General features: G+C 37.8%; 1 protein-coding gene and 1 pseudogene across 1 annotated transcript in view; one reads left to right on the top strand and one right to left on the bottom strand.

The window, feature by feature from the left end:
* IL1RAPL1 (interleukin 1 receptor accessory protein like 1) overlaps positions 1 to 18,178 on the top strand; it is a 1,231,223-nt gene that overhangs the window by 529,894 nt on the left and 683,151 nt on the right. The window lies entirely within an intron of this gene.
* On the bottom strand, positions 3,696 to 4,191 carry LOC118760579 (small integral membrane protein 29-like; annotated as a pseudogene).

Below are 18,178 nucleotides of genomic sequence, written 5' to 3'. Positions count from 1 at the left end.
TTATTTTTATTGGAAAATCAAATTTACAGAAAGGAGAGAGAAGGTCCTCCATCTGCTGCTTCACTCCCCAAAGGGCCGTGACAGAACTTAGCCAATCCAGAGCCAGGAGCCAGGAGCTTCTTGTGGGTCTCCCACACGGGTGCGGGGCCCCAAGGCTTTGAGCCATCCTCGAATGCCTTTCCAGGGCACAAGTAGGGAGCTGGATGGGAAGTGGGACACCAGGACATGAACTGTCATCCATATGGGATCCCAGTGCTTGCAAGACAAGGACTTTAGCCACTAGGCTACTGGGCTGGGCCCTATATATTTCTTTATACATATATGTTTCAGTATTTTTTGCCTGAGAAAATACTCCTCACATATCATTTGAATGCGTTATGATTGAATTTTTTTCACTGGTCCTATATTAAGGAGCCTTGTTGTATTGGAGATAAAAATCACATAATCACCCCAGTTTACCAGATAGTGGTTTGGAGTATATGTGTTTCAAAAAAAAAAAAAAAAAAAAAAAAAAACTTCCCAAACTAGTGGGGAATATTGCTGTATTACCCCCAAACAAGATCTATTTACACAAAGCACAGAAAAACCAATTTCTGAGAACATGGGGTGGAACAAAGTAGGTATTAATTGCAAAGTGCAGAGCAAGGAACTGGGCAGGTATTTCTAATTCCTGGGCTCTCTGAGAAGTTTAGGATGAAGGTTCTATGAGAGGGAAATTGGGACTAAGAGTTGAGTTCCTGGTGCATAGGAGGCCTTCCTTTGATCTGGCATTACTCTTTAGGAACTTGTTGATGACCAGGTGGGCTCTCTTTGCTCAGTAGGGCCACATGAATGGAGAAGTTATATTTTCTCTAGAATTACCCCAGGATGAAACACCCCAGTGAATACTGGTCATCAGTCACTCCTGTGATCAGGGCCATGTAGGATCAGTGGTGCCTCTCCCTCAGTATAGTGAATTCCTTTTGTCAGAGGACAGACAAGACATGTGGGGCTCCAGGAGACAGGCATGTGGCTGAGCTATTTTTTTTTTATTAGAGGGATTTGATTTCCAACTTGTCACAAGCATGTAATCAGCAATTGGTAATGATGAGACTTTATTCTGTTCCACTCTTTCCAAATACAGAACACATTCAGATTGGTGAGAAGTATTTCAGGATATTATCTAAAATAGTTCTCACAGTAGGATCAATCATGTTTTCCTAGGATCCTATCCATCTGTGATCTCCACAAGTGTTTATTGATCACTCTCTGTGTACAAGACATGACTCCCAGGTGCTAAAGATGATATTATGGGATCTGAGACCTAGATTCTGACTTCAACCCTAGGCTGTGATAGAGAGATAAGATGCATACATATATGATTATAGTACAAGGGAGGATTTACATGTCTAACTATATTACAATGGACTATTTGGTACAGTGGAGGCTCAGAGAAAGTATTACAAAAGACAAGGGAAGGAACAGTGATATCCAATTCCAGAGACTAAGAAAAATTTTCCAAAGAAAATGGCTTTTGTTTTATGCTTTCACTTCAGAAGATTGTAACAGTGGAACCAAAATTGTATTTGAGGTAAGTAATTTTATGTCTTCCATCCAGTACATATGACAGTGTCAACCAATAGTTTTCTCGCTTAAGAGATCTGAATCAGTAACTGTCACAATTCCTATAGAAATTTACATTCTGAATCATGTCAACGGACTCCTAAATCTCCTATATAATAATAATGGTAACCCAATTTTGTTTTTGAAGAACTTTGTTTGAAATAGAGTCACAGAGAAAGAGAGTAAGAGAGATTGTCTTTCTACTAGTTCACTCCTCAAATGACTGCAACTGCTCAGGCTAGGCCAGGCTGAAGCAGGGAGCCAGGAATTCCATCTGGGTCACCAAAATGGGTGCCAGAATATCAAATAGTTAGGCTATCATCCCATCATGCACTGTTTTCCCTGGCACATTAAGAGGAATGTGCTGTATCAGAAGCAGAGGAGCCAGAACTCAAATGGTCCTCTGATATAAAATACTGACATTGCTGGTGGAGATTTAATACACCGTGTCACAACTCTAACCCTCAGTTTTCCTTTAGTGACACTTGTCAGTGCTACCCCATCAACAGATAACGTGAATTAAGCTGCCCAGAAAGTCCAGATTAATCTAATGCCATTGATATGATATCAAGAAAGTTACTAATCCATAGTTATTAAACAAAAATCTTCAAAATTTGCTTTTAACATTTCTCATGCATAAAATAGATGTTGAAGACATATTTTGCATTTCAATGACACTAAGGACTAATTGCAACAGATACTTCATGTTTGTGTACGTCTTAAGTGAGCTACCAAGAGAATACTTCTCCATTGCAACTAAGAGCTATAGTCACTTTATGCTAGTTCAGTAATACAATAATGTTGTGGTGTTTGCTTTGGGAAGTAACTAAATACAAGCTCAGAAAAATCTACATGTTTGTAAAATAGTAACATATTGTTATGTGGCTTTCCTTTATAAAGCTGCCTTGGATGTTAGACAACTAAGTCAATACGTGCAAGTAACATCAATTAGATTGACCAATAATAAATTCCTGGAACACATCTAGTGTTATCTGTACTAATGCTTTTGGTTTATGGCTTGACCATGGGGGATGAGATAATCTGTTAATAGTTACTGGTTGAAGACCTCTCATTAACCCAGTGCAATTGCTCTATCCATATGACCTTAAACTCACTCTTCCAATTAGAACAGTATTTTTCACCACTCCTCCTTCCATTGGAATGAAGATTGCTCAGGGATCTCTGTGTTTGCCTGGGAACTGTGACTCATTCATTTTAGACATGGCTAATTTCTTCTGCTAGGGAAATGTACAGATACAGTCTAAATCCCATCTCCTGATTTGTGAAAAGGCTGGTTATCCGCAAGGAACAATAATGCTGCATTTTGCCTGACTTCCTGTCTGGCGTTTCTGTATCTTCCTAATCTGTGAGAAGAGCGTTGTTTAACAAAGTCCTGTTCAAACCCAACTTCATCTTTCTGGTTTACACATAATTTAGAGAATCTTAAATTTACTTTTGTTTTGGTAAATAAAGTCTAATTGTTGCCCCCAAACCATCATCATTGCATTCTATTTAGTAATGTGATGTAAATAAACATTTGTAAATGTTTACATATATAAAACAGGGCCGTATGCTTCTCTGAGATATAAGTAACTTAGCTGGAATGATGGCATTTGTAGGGCAAAGTCATCATCATTCTTCCACCATCTCTTTTGGCCCTTGTGATACAGATTAATGACATGGATGAAAGACAGCAAGCTGATCAAATCCTTAGATTCTGCTAGGCCAGAATAACAGAACAAAGATCTGCGAAATGCTCTCAGATTAGACAAAACATGTCAATGTTAGACGATGAAATTTGATAACCTAGATAATAATAATCAGGATAATTTTTCCATAGAGTAATGATATTTTTTAGACCAGAAGAACATTGCAATGGTAATAATGTACTGAAGTAAACTATGAGTGCTATCAAGGAGTTTGTGGGCAAGGAGAAGTCTGTGAAGACAAAGAGGATTGTATAAGATATTTTGAAACAGTAATATTTTGCCATGAGAATCAGTAACAATGGTTTATCACTCAAAAGATGGATAGTATTTGGGTAGATGTTTTGACAGCAATTTTGTTATGTAAAAGTTTGTGAGATTTTTTTTCCCGCCACAAAACATTTTATTTACAAAATATATAATGAATATTATACATCTGGGTCCATCACCCTAAAGCCCTTGTGGGGATTAACCTATAGGGGGCAGGTTGGCTCCTAGCTCCTTTTCCAACCCAGGAGGAGGTATCCATGAGTGCTTGCAGGTGGGTGTGGGGTTTCAGCTGTGGGGCTGGTGGGAGGAGGGATGGACCCCAAGGTCCAGAAGGGCTGGGTTGGGGAGGGTCAGGTCTTGACATCCGGCAAGGGCGTTCGCTTGTGTTGGTAGCCGCTCTGCCAGCCATAGATCACCTTAGGGTCTCCCACATCCGAGAGGAGCTCCTGCTCGGCCTCGTGTAGCTCCTCTGCTGGGTGGTAGCTATACATGGGGAGCAGGTGGCGGCGAAGCCAATCCACCCGCTTCCTCTTCTGGACATACATGACCAAGAGTCACTGCTGGCCTGGGGAGCACTGGGCGCTGTGGTGTTCCTCATGGCATTGGCAGGTCAAGGGCCTGGTGGTCAGCATGGGCAATAGCACCTTGGGAGGGCACCTCTGGGCTCCCTCCCGCCGCGGCAGCCCCGACAGGAATGCCACAGTTTGTGAGATTTTTGTGCATGGTTGTTCTTGCTCAGTCTTTTGTTAATAATTCCTTATATGCTTATATGTGATATTCTTTCCTTCATAACCTCCCATCATCATCATCATCATCATCATCATCACCATCATCATCATCACCATCATCATCATTTGGGTTAGGGCTTGACAAAGGTGACTCCACATGAATTCTATCACCTTTCACATTTTAATATACAAACAGTCCTCTTTTTGGAGATAATATTGAGATGCACATATTTAAAATAAGGAGGATACAGATGATTTCAGCAAAAAGTTTTATTTCTTATTTGAGAAAACTATTTAATTTTATGGCTTTTCATTGTAGTTAAAGATTTAATGCTTCAGGAAACATTTATTTCAACAAATATGAAGTGAAAAGACCATAATTCAGCAGGAATATAGGCTACCACTTTACATAATAAAGTGAAAAGATTTTCACCTTCACTCATATAAAATGAATTTTTAAATACAGATTATCATCTGCATGTATATACTTATACACACACACATATATATAATTCTTTCATATTTAAAAGATTTATTTTAAAAAGATGCAGAGAGGAAGAGACAGAGGGGGCAGGGGATCTTCCATCCACTGGTTCATTTCCCCAAATGGCCACAACAGCCAGGAGTCATCCAGGAAGAAACCAGGAACCTCCAGTGCAATCTGTGTCTCCCACGTGGGTGGCAGGGGCCCAGGTAGTTAGGCCATCATTTCCTGTTTTCCCAGGCACATTAGCGGGGAGATAGATTAGAAATAGAATAGCTGGTCAAATGAGCACTCATATTGGAATGTTGGCAGTGGCTAACCCTGCCACACCACAATGCAGGCCCTACTGTATATTTTAAAGATTTTGTAATAGGCCTAGAATGCACTTCTTCACAATTTGACATATATGTAAAGTTTGCAAAACACTGATTTGCAACAAAGCTGATGTACAAAGGCATTTCTTTAACTTTTTAGTTTTTTTTTTAATTAGCTGTCACATGAGGTATTTGTCTTTCTGTGTATGACTTGTTTCATTCAACATGATGTCCTCCAGTTGCAGCCATTTGAATGCAAATGATAGAATTTCACTTTTTAATACCTGAGTACCATTCCATTATTATTAGAGTATATATAGCACATGTTCTTTACCTATTCATCTGATAATAGACATCATAATTGATTTCATATTTTAGCTCCTAAAACATGGTGGCACATATGTCTCTGATAAAATTTGTTCATGTCTTTTAGGTATATGCCTACTGTCATTTCTGTATCATATGGCAAGCGTATTTCTATTTTTCTGGTAATCTCTATAAATTTTTTGTAGTGGCTTCACTGTTTGCATTCCAACCAACAATATGTACATTTCCATTTCTTAACATTCTCACAAGCATTTGTAAGCACTCTGCCTTTGGATCATAGCTCTCTGACAGGGGTAAGGTGAGCTATCGTTGTTGTGTTGATTTGGAGTTCCCTGGAGGCTAATGATGCTAAACATTTTGTCATGCATTTCTTGGTCATTTGTGTTTCTTCTTTTGAGAACATTCTGTTGAGTTCCTTTTTCCATTTGTTCACTGGTTGGGGTAAATTTTTTGTTGATTTTTTTAATGAGATGCTGATATATTCTGCACATTAATTCTTTATTGGAAAACAATCTTGCAAATACTTTTTCCCATTCTCTCAGATGTCTCCTCACTGTGCTGTTTCCTTCAAAGTGTGGAAGCTTTGGAGTTTGATAATCTATTTTTTTCAGTTTTGCATGTGCTTTGTGGATATTATTCAAGAAATCCTCACCTACACCAATGCGTTAAAGTATCTTGAAGGAGTTTTCCTGTTTTTTTTCAGCAGCTTCGTTGTCTCAGGACTTAGGTTTCAAAATTTTTATGTGCCAGTAGTCAGAGTGCCTGTAATTATCAGTTGTATGTGATTACATATAAAAAATCACTGGTAATTTTAAAAATATATTTTATTGCTATTTTCCATGGTAGCGTTTTATAGGTATAGCGATTACTCCCCCTACCTCCCTTCTTAGTTTGATGTAATCCTATTTATTTATTTTGGCTTTGTCTGCCTGTGCTGGCTTTTGGTGACTTCTTAAGATGTCTTTACCAGTGCCTATATTCTGTAGAGTGCTTCCTATGTTTTTCTCTAATAGTTTCATAGTTTCTGGTGCAGATTTAGGTCCTTGATTCATTTAGAGCTGCTTTTTGTAGAAGACGACAGGTGGGGGGGGGGGTCTTGTTTCTTACCTCTACAGACTGCTATTCCATTGTCCAAACAGCATTTGTTGAAGAGACCAGGCTTTTTCCCTGGATTATATTTAGTTCTCTTGATGAAGATTAGTTGGCTGTACATATGTGGGCTCCCTTCTGGGGTTTCTATTCTGTTCATTGATCTTCTCTGTTTCTGTACCAGTACAAGGCTATTGGATTACCACTACCCTGCAGTATGCCTTCAGGTCTGCAATTACAGTTCCTTCAGCTTCATTTTCACTATTCAAGATAGCTTTGGCTATTTGTAGTCTTTTTTTTGATTCCAGATTAATTTCTGTATCATCTTTTCTGGGAATAATGTTGTTATGATTTTGATTGGGATCATATTGAATCTGTATTTTTTTGGTAATATGGATATTTTGATGATGTTGATCCTGCCGATCCAGGAATATGGTAGGTTTCTCCATCTTTTTAATGTCTTCTTCTATTTCTTTGTTTATTTAATGCTTTGTAATTTTTGTCATAGAGGTCATACATGACTTTGGTTAGGTTTATTCCAGGATATTTGAAGTCTTGACTACTATTTTAAATGGGACTGTAATTAAAAGTTCTTTGTCAGTCAAGAGTTGCTTGTGTATACTAGAACCATCAAATTACATTCATTAATTTTGTACCCTGCTACCCTATCAAACTCTCTTATGAGTTCCAGTTGTCTCTTTATTGAGTCTTTTGGTTCTCCTAGGTATAGAATCATGTTGTCTGTGAACAAGGATAATCTAATTCCTTGTTTCTAATAATTCCTTTAATTTTTTTTCTTACCTAATAGTTCAAGTGAAGGTTTCTAATATTATGTTGAATAGTAGTGATAAAAGTGAGCATCCTTGTCTAGTTCCAAATGTTAATGTAAAGGCTTCCAGTCCTTTCCCATTCATTATGATGCTGGCTCTTTTTTTTTGGGGGGGGGGTATGTATGTAACATTGATTATGTTGTAGAATGTTCCTTTTATGCCCATCTTGTTTAGAGTTTTTAGCGTGAAGTGGTGTTGTATTTTAGCCATTGCCTTCTCTGCATCTATTGTGATAATGTGATTATTATTCTTCAACTTGTTGGATGTGGTGTATCACATTTATTTCTTTGAGCATGTTAAACCATCCCTGCATGCTGGGGATAAATCCCACCCTGTGTAGGAGAATGATCTGTCTAATGTGTTACTGGATTTTGTTGACTAGTATTTTGTTGATGATCTTTGCTTCTATGTTCATCAATATGGTCTGTAGTTCTTTTTCTCTGTTGTGACTGGCTGCCTTTGGTATTAAGGTGATATTGGATTCATACAACAAGTTTGGAAAGATTGCCTCCCTTACTATTGTTTTGAATATATTGTGGAGGATTAAGTTTTTCTTGAAACTTTTGATATAATTCAGCAGTGAAGACATCCAGTCCTGGGCTTTTCTTTGTTGGGAGGGATTTAGTAAGTGATTCAATCTCCATCTTGGTTATAGGTCTATTTAGATTTTCAGTTTTCTGAGGATTCCATTTTGATGGACTGTGTTTGTCCAGAAACTATCCATTTCTTGCAAGTCTTATGTTTTATTGGTATATGGTTGTTTGTAATAGTTTCTGATTATTCTGCATATGTCCAAGGCATCTGTTGTTACATTTTCTTGTTCATCTCTGATTCTATTGATTCCTATCTTCTTCCTCCTTTTTTTGATTAGTTGGGCTAGTTGGGGTTCTATTTTGTTGAGTTTTTCAAAGAACCAGCTTTTTCATTTGTTGTGTATTGTTCTTTTGGTCTCTATTTGATTTGATTTATTTCCTCCCCTATTTTAATTATAATTTGACTTCTCTCATATGCATATTTAAGTACCTTTTCTTTATGTTTAACTGAAGAAAGGTTAATTATGATGTATTTTGGCAAGAATCACTTCTGGTCAAATTTATTTGGGGTTCTCTGCCCTTCCTGTATTTAGTTCCCCATTACTTTTTCCATATTCTCTTTTATTATTTCATTAAATGCATCTTTTTGTCCTGCTTCTGTTTCTGCGCCTTCATGAACTCCTGTAACTGTTACGTTTGGCCATTTGATGGTATCACTTAATTCTTGGATGTTTTGTTTTTAGGATTTATTTGGTTGTTCTTCCAACTTTCCTTTTCAGCATTTTCACAGAAGGTATCTTTCTTCTGTCTCACCCATTCTATTATTGAGATTCTCCATTGAATTTTTAATTTGCTGTATTGTCTTCATTTCTAATAATTCAATTTGATTGTGTTTCAATGTTGCAATTTAGTGTGTAATGTATTTAATAATTTGAACTCTTCTATGTGCTTCTCATCTTTTAGGAGTTTTATAACAATAATTAAATATTCTTTACCAGCAGTTCCTTGATATCTTCTTGAACTAATTCTGCAGTTTGAAATACTCCTTTGTTTCTTTGTGGGGGAGCCATCAGCTACCTCATTCATCATGCCTCTTATTTTGCTCTTACAAACTTTGATTAGTGGATTCTTCTCCTTGGGGCCAATTTTTTCAGGTGTGTCATCTGTAGGTCAGTGTTACTAATCCAATTCATTGTCTAATTCTCTGTGTCTCTCATATCTTTCCCTCCAGCATTTTCAGTCCTGGTTTCCTGTGCCACCTCAGCTGAGATTTCTAGGTCACCACTCTGTCCCCCTCTGATCCTGTGTTGTGTCACACCACTGTCTACTCAGCCTTTCTCCCGGTCACAGTTTCAGAAAAACCCAGGTGTAGGGAGACACCAGCAATGCTGGCAATTAGGTCTGGGGGCAATCGAATCTATTTTGGGTAGAGCCCGTGGGTTACCAAATTGGTGTTATTGTCCTGGTGGGACCAGTGCATTGTGTTGAGCTGAAGCAGAGAGGGGTTTCATTTGGACAAGGCTATAATAACTACTACTATTTTTTATTTTTTTGCAAAATATTGCCTACTTGTGACTATTCTCCCATGTTAAATTAGCTCACAAAATTGATAGAGCATTATTAAATAAATAATTATCTACAAATAAAATATACCCCATTATAATTATTAAATATATTTATATGCTTTATAAATATTTAGATATTTATATATCACATGTGTACATATTATATATATTTTATATGTTAAAAAATTAAATATACTCCTGATTATTATTACCTTTATTATATCAGGATATAAAAGGAAGAAAGGTATGAAAACTTTGACTGGATTTGGGGAAATATTTTTCTGGATCCTGACAGACTGTGATAAAATTAAATGATTGAAGTCATGTGCTTCATTTTTCCTTTTAAAGCTTCATTGAAGCAAATGAAGGTTACACTTTTTTATTCTGTTCTTAGGAAATTTGTCTTTTCTTTAGTATATGCTAAAGAAAATTTATATTCTTGCTACATAAATGTAATTCATAACATGCATAAAGAAATAATCTGCTGGGTTTTCAGTTGTGTGCTTAAAACATACAACTGAAAGCAAATCCACATTTTTAAAATTTAGACAATAGAGAAGACAACTTTATTTTATAAAGGAGACGTTTCTGAAAAATTGTGGTGCCTTTCCACTGCCTGCATGCTGTCATTTTGTGTTCATTATCAGAGCCATTTGGGGGCTCTGCATGGCTGAAACAATCATCCTGGGGGTGGTGCTTGATGGTAGCAGGGCTTGCACTCAAGTGAATTTACTATCTTCTCCTTTCAACTGGAGGCATGGCAGTTTCCACTCAGAAATGTGATGCAGCAATAAAATTTGAAAGTATGGCATGATCATTCATCTTAATAATATGTTATTTGGCATCTTTGAATATATGACTACTGAAAAGGGTTCATCTGAAATTTCAACAGGTTCTTTTTCTCAGTTCAAAATCACATTGAAAACTGCCACAGTTGGACGCTTGCAGGTTTAAGAAAGAGATTGCCATTTTCCCACTCTTAACATAAATTCAGTGTTTGTTAAGATTGATATTTTTATAGCAATTCTGGGTAAGATATTATATTAAGGAACTGTAATAATTGCTTTCTCTGTTATAAATGCTATTAAACTCATATTAATACCTAAGACATATTCATACTTATTAAATCATCAATATTTTTAATATATATTTTTTATTAATTACATTGCATTATGTGACACAGTTTCATAGGCTCTGGGGATCCCCCTACTCTCCCCCCATGGTGGATTCCTCCACCTTGTTGCTGTATTACATTTCAAATTCAGTTCGGATTCTTTCATTGCAAGAGTATACCAAGCATAGGGTCCAGCATCTTATTGTCCAGGTAAATTCAACAGTTTCTTGGGGAGACCATCTCTGGTCTGAAGGCAGAGGTGGCAGAATATCATCCCGATCAATTTAAAGCCACAACATAACATCAGCGACAATTTACAACATTATGGAATTAATTAACATGGTATTGAGTAACCAATATGTTAAAAATGCAGGTTCTTTTTTTTTAATTTTTTTTCTTTTTATTGTATTGTTGTTGACAATCTTTACATAGTTAATTACAGTTAAAGGAAAAAGAAGAAAAGAAAAGAAAAAAAGAAAAAAAAAAGAAAAAAAGGTTCAGGGGGATAGGAAAGTGGGTAATGCCATTATGTCCATATTGTTTCCATCATGCATCTGAGGTAAAGGGGGACATTGAGGGAGAAGCCCCACCCGGTTTCCCGCCCACCCCAAGTCCCGGATGTGGGGCATGCTCTGAGATATGTGCCCAAGTGGTGTTAATAGTTCTCCAGTTATGAATCGCTGCCAGTTTCGCTCGATGAGGTCGTCCACTGATTGACATGGTCCATCATAAAGTCTCCGTTTGCCCCATAATTTGCTGCCAACATATAGCTGAGATGAATGACTGTCCCGTTCTGTCTTCTGTCTTTTCTTGGTTAGAGTTCTGAGTCCAGCAGTTCGATTGGGGAGATCTCCAAAGATACTTTGAGGTATTCCCAGATTAGTTTCTTGTATGTTCTAGCAAGCACCGGGCCCGGCACAGTCCATCACCCCGATCAGCTGGTGGTTGCAATTGCTGTGTTGGTTCTGTTTTCAGTCCCGAGTTGCACTGGAACCAATGGGTGTTGCAGTCCAGTCTGGTTCGGCCCTTACATCAACCAGTGGGAGCTGCAGCCTAGTCGGGGCGACCCACAATAACCCCCACCAAGCCTGCCCCCTACCCTGGTTTGCCAGTATGTGTAGCAGAAGACCAGTCTGTCCCCCATCCCATTTGGCTCTTGTACTTGTCAATGGGTATTAAAGCTTAGTTCTATCTAATCAACTCAACCATCCAGCCCTCACAGATGTTGTTGAGTGCCTCTCTATCTAGCCATCCCAGCCCCCGTCCTAGTTTTCATGCCCTCCCACGGGAATAGTGATCCAGGAAGGGGGAACCCACTTTTCCCTCCCAGGTCTCTCTGTCCCGGTTTATGCACTCTTTAGGTGGTCCTCTAATTTGACTCTACAGAATTAGTCCCCAGTGCCAGCTTCTGCCAGCTGATGCTGCGGCCCTGATCTAGTCCACATGCCGTGCACAGGTGTTATAGCCTTGCTTAGTCGGGTCTGTCTCTATCCCAGCCAACACTCTCCAGTGGGAGTAGCTGACCGGCGAGGGGACCAGCCCCTTAATCCCCCCGCCAGCTCTGCCCCTTCCTTCCTGGATCTCACGTGTGCTGGATGGGTGCTGCATTCATATCCAGTACAGGCAACCACGCCCTGGCATTCCATAATGTGTACTGGTTTTGTCGCAACCAAACCCGGCCCATCCCACACTCTGGTCTGGCGATCGGATTTGCCAGTGGATGACATGAACTGATTAAGCCTGGTCTGCTACTGACCCATGCTGAATGTATGCCAGTGGGAAACTTTCCATGGCCTATTCTGGACTGTTTCCTATCATGCTTCTTGCGCTTACCTGCAGGGACTGTGTCCTGCCAGAGGAGTTGCCCAGGCTCCTCCATCAGAACCCCTCCCAATGCCAGATTTTGCGCTTGCCAGGGGGTTCTTGAGCCAACCCTACTCAGTTCACCTCCTGTCCTAGCAGGGTTCTTAACCACATCCTGTGACTACTTCATTGACATTTCAATTTTAGTTTATATACAACCGGCTTCTATCCACCTTAAAATGGCTATAGGGTACTATTCAGCTGTCTCGTGACTATTTTCATTTTAGAATTTAGCAGTTTACAGTGTTGAAGCATAATTTTGCTGAACTTGCAGATTTTAGGATAGTCTAAACCAGGTTATAACTCTAACAAGGCATATGTCAACAATTGAGGTGCAGAACAGTTTTAGGAGGGGTGTGCTGAGAAATCTTCAATATCTTAGTGAGGAGTAATTAATCTTTGTGTCCTACCTAGTACGGTATGTGTAAGTCCATACTGACCATTTCCTGTCTGGTTCTAAGCTTTCCTTGTTGTTCTCTGCCTATCTATTCTAATCATTTGCTCCATGGACTACTACTCAGCTATTTTAAAAAATCATATCAATATTATGCAATATGACAACTACACTGGTTATATAATATATTCTGTGGATTTATTTCATTTTATTAGACAATCTTGATTGGAGTATTTGATTAATAGGAAGCAAAGCAAGAACAAATGAAGATGTTAGAATAAACAAAGTTTCTAAAATCTATAATTGTTTCTTGAATTATTGTTTTCTTTCTAATTTTGTTTTACTATTTTTAAACTAGAGTTAATCATACATGACTTAGTTATTTCTTCTAACAAATTTGTTAAATTTTGTATTTTCCATTTGCCTTTTTAAATTGTACATTGTTTCTTAAATCTATAAAATAAGATTACTTTGACCATTATATTTTTCAATATATTCATCGCTGAGCATCTTGAAGAATTTTAGTAATTTCTTATCTGTTATAACACATGTTTTGTACAAGTGTGATATTGTTCCTATTCTTTATCTAAAGGCACTTTGTATTACCATATAGAAAATCTGTACTCTTTAAAAGCCAAAGTGTAAAAGAATCCCTTCCAGAGAGGCCTCTAGTCTGGTAACATCATTAAGAAATAAATCATGCATATGCAAAATATATCAAACCATTGTCAAGACAGCAATTTTCATTTTCTTTCCTTATCTCGAAGATTTTATACAGTTCAATTTGCATTAAACTGTTTTGACTTTGGTTATAATAACTATTGACTTTTTAAATGAATTTTTAGGTTTAAGTATGATTATTCACATTTCTGTAGCCCACTAAAAGGAAAATTTTCTATCAATCACTTGTTAAGAATGGCAAAACAGACTGCCCCATGAGACTTGCGTATGGAATTGAGTCTAACTGCTCAAACAGAAGGTGGGAAGATTGTTCACTTGCTGCAGTGGGGGAAGTGCATGCAGGGCATTGGGCAGAGGGAGCACTTGTTCAGGATGATTAGAAACTTACCTTGACGCTTCTACTTCAGTGGTTTGGCTCTCCGCACCTTGGGAGAAGTCTTCCCATATTGGAGAAGATGTATCTCAAAGCAAAAGAGAAAAGATTGACAATTGCAATGGGACAGAAGCTGATTTTCTACTAAAAGGGGAGTTTATATAGTAACAAACCTTAAATTCTTTGCTCAGGGTTCAGTTTTCTCAGAAACTTATTGGAGGCAGGATTGTCATCCTCGGTACAGGGCATTGAGTAAGAAGCAATGGCAGTTTTGTTCCAGTCTCTTATTTTGGAGATATGTAAAATTTCTGTGCCACAGTTAGTTCTTATAGGTCAAACTTGAGGCCTAGTGGAAAAAAGAGTAAGATTTCAACATTTAATTTTGAATTTCCTCTCTCACTTGCTGTTTACTTGCAATTCTTAGCAAAAACTCTCTTTATTTCCTCTGTGTAAAGGTTCATTACTTGAAAATGTATCATATTTAAAAGGATTTCATGGGATGGTATTGTGGTGCATAGGTTAACCTGCTGCTTGCAATGCTAGGATCCCGTACCAGAGTGCTAGTTCAATTGCCAGCAACTCAACTTCCAGTCCAGCTGCCTGTTGATACTTCTAGGAGGGCACAAAAGGAGGGTCCAAACATTTGGGTCGCTACTGCCTCTGTGGGAGCTTGGTGGAGTTCCTGGCTCCTGGATTCAGCCTGATCCAGCCTGAGCTTTTGTGGCCATTTGGGCAATGATTCAGGGAATGAAGATCTCATTCTCCATCTCTCCGTTTCTATCACTCTGTTCAAATAAATAAATAAACTGTCTTTATAAATCAGCAACTCACTCATCAGCTAATTGTGAGTTCTATTGTAAAGAAGAAAAAAAGATATCTTTCTTATTTCTATCAAGAGAATATAAAGAAACACTTCTAGGACATTTACTATGATTGTTAATTCCACCTAATATCCTCCTAAGACCTACATCAACATCCAGGCTTATATTCATTATTGTTAACAAGAACACCTCAAAGAAATATGGCAACTCACCTGAAAGAGAGTAGACCTTTGAGAATATATAACCTACATATGAGCTGAGGTTTACTTTAAATTATGATTGAAAACAGAGTTTAGGAAGATAGGTATACTTGGAGGTGTTAATCAGAATCAGAGCAACTTGACTGTATACAATTCCAGTCTTTGTCAAGTGATTTATATTTACAACTAATACCCAAATGCAATGATTGTTTGCCCTTTTTAGAGAAATAATAGTTGCAGTAATTATAATATTTCCTCTGAGTAAAATAAAATTGGTTAGATGTTGAAATGAATTGTCTCATTGTAGCCTTAGCAAGTCTTGTGAAATAAATAGACTATCTCTTTAAAGAAAACAACAATATGTATGAATGCATGCATGTAATATGCCAGGTCTTATTACCAAATAAAGATCTGTTCTTTTAAAGATACCTAGGGTGTGGGAGAGGAGTTTGGTGCAGTAGTTAAGATGCTGCTGGGCAAAAGCCAGGATTTTGGCACAGTGAGTTTCCGTGGCTGTCCGCAGCACTGGCATCTATATGGACACCAGTTTCAGTCACGGCTACTCTAGTCCGAATCTAGTTTCCTGCTAATACAGCTGACAAATTACTGAAGATGGTCCTAGTACTTTGTCCCCAGCACCCATAAAGGAGACAGGAAGAGGTGTTTGCCTTCTACTCTCTCTCTCTCTCTCTCTCTCTCTCTCAGCTTTGTCCCCTGTCTATAACATAGCTATTCAAAAAATTAATTAAAAAAGTAGATGCTACTGCTTGGGAAATCTGCATCCCATATCAGAGTGCCTGAGTTCAAGTCCACCCTTGGCTTTCAGTTCACTTCCTATTATTGTGTATTGTGAGAGGCAACAAGTGATAGCTCATGGGTTTTGTTCTCTGCTCCACATGTGAGAAAGCTCACAGGTTTGATTTTCTGCTGCACGTGTGAGAAACCAGATTGAGTTCGATCTTCTGGAATTGAACAGGTCAAGCCTTAACACTAGTCTGGTCTAGCCCTTTCTTTTTCAGGTGTTTGGATATGAACCAGAAGAGATTTCTCTTTGTCTCAATATCTTTTTCTCTCTAACTTTGAAAGAAATGAAAACAAATAAAAAGTTAAAACGGCTTAGAGAAAACAAGACATAAACATAAGAATTGGAAGAGGTAATTTTTTGGAGGTATGAAGGCAATGTTAACCTTTGCAGAAACTACAAATCTAAGTATCTATAAATTTATTCTTCATTGGCCCATACCTGTGTAACTGAATATGTATATAAATTGTATTGATACAGTTTTTACCTAAAACATTTTCTTATATTTGTATTTTCTGTAAACAGAGAGTTCCCCATATCCCCAAACCTTCCCCCATGAACTAGAAAAATATTTTGATGGTGTTTTGCATGTCTGAATTTCAAAATTTTCTTCTATAAATGAATGCTATATCCTGCAATCTCTAAAATCCAAGAAATAAGAGATAGAGCAACCATTTTCTCAAAATAACTTTTAAAAGATACTTTGTCTCTCCTCCTCTCTGTATATCTGACTCTCCTGTGAAATAAAATAAAATCTTAAAAAACAGATTCTTGGCTGGGCCCAGCACAATAGGCTCGTGGCTAAATCCTCTGCTTGCACTCAGCAGGATCCCATATGGGCTCCAGTTAGTATCCCAGCAGCTCCACTTCCCATTAGCTCCCTGCTTATGGCCTGGGAAAGCAGTCAAGGACAGCCCAAAGCCTTTGGACCCTGCACCCATGTGGGAGATCAAAAAGAAGCTCCCGGTTCCTGGATTCAGTTTGGCTCAGCTCTGGCCATCATAGTCCCTTCAGGAGTGAACCAGTGGACAGAGGATCTTTCTCTGTTTTTTCTCTTTCTCTCTGTAACTCTAACTTCCCAATGAAAATAAATAAATCTTTTTTAAAAAAGTACTTTGCAGATAAAAATGCTGTTGAATTATTTGCAGAAAGATAAAATTTGCTTTTTATTTTTCCATATCCTGTCAAGAAGGCAAAGCAAATGTTCACTAAAGAGTTAACCTCTTTGAACAATCTATTACTCAAAATTTTGATTTTTGACCATATTTGCTAAGTATGTCTACATTATAACTCAACTAAAGTGGAAAAAGCAATTCCTCTGTAATTTCCTGCACTCTGTGCTCTTTTATTACATTTGACTAATGCTGGGTTGCAAAAATGTACCTGAACAGTTTAACTGATAACTGTATTATCTTAATTTCTTTCTTATGATTTCTGTTGTGGTGTTTCAAGAGATCCACCATTGTCCTGTTAACATAGCATGGAGTATTCCAAAGGAATATAAGTACTTATCTAAGAAAGTGTGCACTAAGCATATTTGCTTCCATAACACCACTTTAACTTCCCTGTAGGTACTTTATGTAGACTGAAAAATTGTGAACATATGAAGGCAACAATTCATATCACAAAGAATGATGACCTATTAATATATTCTAAAAGATATTAATATTGAAGTAAAATTTCTGTTAGCACATGAACAGTAGAATTCTAATAAATGTTAAACCTGGCTAAGAATGTAAAACTTGGATTTTATAAATACATTCAAGCTTATAAAAATTGTTCTAACTCATCTATTTTCAACTAATTTGAAATCACATTTTTCACTTCTAGAAATCTTCAGGAGGCGTTTGGCTGCCTTGCATTAGACTACTAAAGTCTGCATTTGACTGTTGGTGTCACAAAATAGACATGTAGCTGATACATACAGTAGAGGTATATTGCACAGGACAGGAGCTGATTCTTGAAAATAAGTCAGTGTTACAAATATTTTTAAAGATTTATTTTTATTTCTATTTATTGGAAAGTCAGATATACAGAGAGGAGCAGAGACAGAAAAATCTTCCATCCAATGATTCATGCCCCAAGCAGCTGCAATGGCTGAAACTGTGCTGATTTTAAGTCAAGAGCCCAGAGCCTCTTCCAAGTCTCCCACACGGATGCAGGGACCCAAGGCTTTGGCCATCATTAACTGCTTTCCCAGGCCACAAGCAAGGAGCTGGATGGGAAGCGGGGTACTTGGGATATGTTACGAATCTTGTGTCGCAATTCTGGTTTGTCAAGGTTTAAAAATTGAATGAACAGGGAACAGGCAGGTTTCCAAAATCCCGAAGGTAGAATATGTGTGAGCATTGATCGTATTTCCACCACAGCCAATCAATTTTAAAAACCCCACATTTATAAATCCAGACTGAATTTAACAGTGAAGAAAACAGACTTATGAAATAATAATGAGCATAAACAGCCCATCGACTTCTAATCATTT

Source organism: Ochotona princeps, chromosome X (assembly GCF_030435755.1).
Source record: "Ochotona princeps isolate mOchPri1 chromosome X, mOchPri1.hap1, whole genome shotgun sequence".
NCBI classification, from domain to species: domain Eukaryota; kingdom Metazoa; phylum Chordata; class Mammalia; order Lagomorpha; family Ochotonidae; genus Ochotona; species Ochotona princeps.
Note: the sequence above shows the minus strand (reverse complement) of the source record. Positions and strands in the feature narration are given on the sequence as shown.